Source organism: Setaria italica, chromosome IX, assembly GCF_000263155.2.
Source record: "Setaria italica strain Yugu1 chromosome IX, Setaria_italica_v2.0, whole genome shotgun sequence".
Taxonomy (NCBI): Eukaryota; Viridiplantae; Streptophyta; class Magnoliopsida; order Poales; family Poaceae; genus Setaria; species Setaria italica.
The window spans coordinates 13228458-13232238 of NC_028458.1; positions in this window are offsets into that span (position 1 = coordinate 13228458).

Below are 3781 nucleotides of genomic sequence, written 5' to 3' on the forward strand. Positions count from 1 at the left end.
GCTTAGATTCAATACTTAATTTGCAGTATTTGACAACTTAGATGTAGTTCAGAATGTCCTATCCTATGTGCAGAATCAATCAGCGGCTTGAATAATGAAGATCAAGATTTGTCGCAGTGGTCTCCTTGGCCTCCACGGAACTAGACTTGGTTGTGAACTAAATTGTGACTTGAACTTGGATTTATGGATTGTTTTGTGCTTATGTGAATTATGCCAGTGATGTTTATGAATAATGTTTCTAATGGTGGTTGTGAATTATGCATGTGATTGTTTATTACAAATACCTGTGATGATTTGTATTGTGAATTGAGAGGGGTCCGTTATACGTGACAAAATGGGGAAAAAAGGGGGGTTTTGGGCACTTTGCCGAGTGTAACACTCGGCAAATAGGGGCCTTTGCCGAGTGTTACACTCGGCAAAGTGCCCAAAACCCCCCTTTTTTCCCCATTTTGTCACGTATAACGGACCCCTCTCAATTCACAATACAAATCATCACAGGTATTTGTAATAAACAATCACATGCATAATTCACAACCACCATTAGAAACATTATTCATAAACATCACTGGCATAATTCAACATAAGCACAAAACAATCCATAAATCCAAGTTCAAGTCACAATTTAGTTCACAACCAAGTCTAGTTCCGTGGAGGCCAAGGAGACCACTGCGACAAATCTTGATCTTCATTATTCAAAGCCGCTGATTGATTCTGCACATAGGATAGGACATTCTGAACTAACATCTAAAGTTGTCAAAATACTGCAAAATTAAAGTATTGAATCTTAAGCACAATGTGTCAAGTGACTCACAGGTGGCGGAGGCAAAGACTGTCCCATGCTCGAAGCAAAATTCTGCATGTACTGGAACATCTGCTCCATCCTAATCCGGTTTTCTTCCTCCATCCTCCGTCGCATGTCCTCCATCTGCGCCGCCATCTCCTCTTGTTTCTTCCTTGCTTCTTCCACCTGGGCCTACAATATTTCATTGCAATGTTATAATGCAAAGCTAAAGTATAACAACAAACGAACGATGAATGGAAGAGAAAGAACCTGGAGAGCCTCCATCTGGAACTGTGCAGTGGTGGGTCATGGTCGTATCGCCGGGCTCGAGTCCGTGCTCCTAGCTCGGATCTGGGAGAGAGTGGGAGTAGAGGCCGTGTCGATGACGCCGTCGCCAATCCAATATCGGCCATGCTTCTTGCCTCCTCCCACCCTCATCACGATTTCTCCATCAATGTCCTCAGAGCTTGGATCGAAGTCTGGCCCGTGAACCTCCCTAGCCATCTTTGTATACTCGCTGACGCGACTGTGTATGCTAGGGTGGCTGTACGCCTCGGACGGGTCGTCTGGGTTGAAATCGATATCGGCCGTCGCCTTGCCCTTTTTGGAGAGGACCCATGCCTTGAGCTGGAAGCAAGGTCGGCCATCATGTGATGCCGACTGCGGCAATAAATACAAAATGATTAGGAATTATGTAGAACTGAACGTTACAATAAAGAATTGAAGTTGCGTACCCATTTTTCTCTATATTCATCAAGGCTTAGGCTGCCTTGATGGTGTGATGCACTCGGCATCTGCAAACGCCGCTGCACATAAGAACAATATTAAGAATATTTAAAGTTACTTACTTGGTCCCAACCGGTTTAATTAGCAAGCGTAAATGCTCAGGCATCGGCCGCTTCGGGAGGGATGAGGGACCTCGCAACCATATCTTGGACTGGGCATCCCCTGCCTCCCCGTCCCCCTCCTGCTCCTGCTGCTCCTCCTCCTCCGCCTCCTCCTCCTCGTCGTCCCCAGAAGCGTGGGCGCAGGCGGCCGGCCGGGGGCGGTCGGAGCGGGCGCGGGGCGGCCGGCGGCAGCGCGGGGGAGGCCGGGGGGCCGGCGGGTCAGCGGCGCGGGCGGGCGGCGCAGGGCGGGATGGCGGCGCGGGGCGAGCGGCATGGGGCGGCGGCGCGGGGCGGCGGCGCGTGCGTCTGCCTGTTGTGCGTCTGCCTGTTTGCTGTCCGCGTGAGGGACTAAGTCTGGGTTAAGTGGCCGGCTTTGCCGAGTGTCCCGTGATCTAGCACTCGGCAAAGCCTTTGCCGAGTGCTAGATCAGGAGCACTCGGCAAATTTTTTTTTTCGGATTTCAAACTGCGGCTGACACATGGACCCGCGTTAAGTGGCCGGCTTTGCCGAGTGTCTAGCACTCGACAAAGCCTTTGCCGAGTACTAGATCAGGAGCACTCGGCAAATTTTTTTTTTTCGGATTTCAAACTGCGGCTGACACATGGACCCGCGACGCGCTTTGCCGAGTGTCCAAGGGATGACACTCGGTAAACAGGTTCTTTGCCGAGTGCCCCTTTGTGACACTCGGCAAATAGGTAGTGTTATTTCATGTCCAAAGTAGTTTTAGTAATTAAAAGTATGTAAAGTTTGCAAAAACCTAGTCAAATTCACTAAACATTGCGTATTTCATTTTTTAAGTAATATTATTCCATTATTTCATGGATTTATAGCTCATATCAAATTTATATCTATTAAATTCATATACTTGCAATTAATAAATAAAATTACAAAACGGATCCGAAAAATTCCCAAAATTTGACATGAACCAATCTATGTTATCTATGGTCTATAAAAATAAATTTGAACTCAATCACAAATTTAAGTATCGATTCGACTCAAAATCTTACCGGATCCTTCCAACTTCTACGAATCCTCTTCGGAGATGCTTCGAATTCTAAGCATCATATGTCAAAATTTGTGCGAAATCTTCTCAATTTTTTACCACAGCCTCTGCATATGAAATCATAGCATCTTGGAAAATCTCGTGATTTTCAAACTTCGTTTGTATTTTTGAGAATTAACAAATTATTTGGCCACACGTTCGTAGTCGTGTTTCCTTAACAAAATGTTCGAAATTTCTTTTCATTTTCTGGGTGAGTCCTAATTTGGACTCACTAACATGAATATGATTTTTCCACTCATATTATTCCATTATTCCAATCACCTGCAGTTCAAATTTGACTTAAATCAACAAATTACTCTAAATGAAATTAATTGATTAAATATAGCAAACAGCTTCTACCATGCAGTGCCAAATGCCATACATGTGGAGTGTAAAAAGTTTGGAGGGTGGAGGAGGGGAAAAAATTACTTTTGCCAAGTGTGTCAAAAAACACTCGGCAAACCCTACAGTATGCCGAGTGTTCCCCCTAGCACTCGGCATACTCGCAGCTTTGTCGAGTGTCCCATCACAACACTCGGCAAACTTGTAGGTATGCCGAGTGTCCCCCTTAGCACTCAGCATACTAGTATCTTTGCCGAGTGTCCACCGTTGACACTCGGCAAACAACTAACGTCCGTCACGGTTTCGACCGGACGGCGCACGTGCAGGTCATGTGCTCAATAGTTCGCCGAGTGTATTAGGGTTGCTGAGTGTCGACGGGGTTTTGCCGAGTGTTTTCTTATTTGGCACTCGGCAAATCGCTTTTTCGCCGAGTGCATTTTTTTTGCTGAGTGTTATGGGCAATACACTCGGCAAACGGGTCCTTCGCCGAGTGCCCGCAGCATTGCACTCGGCGAAAAAATCGCACTCGACGAATTTAATCTTTCCCGTAGTGAGCAGAGCCTGGCGGAGGGCCGATGCAGGCAACCAAACGCCCCTTAACCAATGAACTGTTCACCTCACTCGCAAACGCCGCCTCAGAGGCACAAGGGAAATTCAGAAACTTGGTGGCAGCGTCTGGAAGCTCACCATGTGCGATAGTGTACGGAAGTGAAAGCGACTACTAAACTG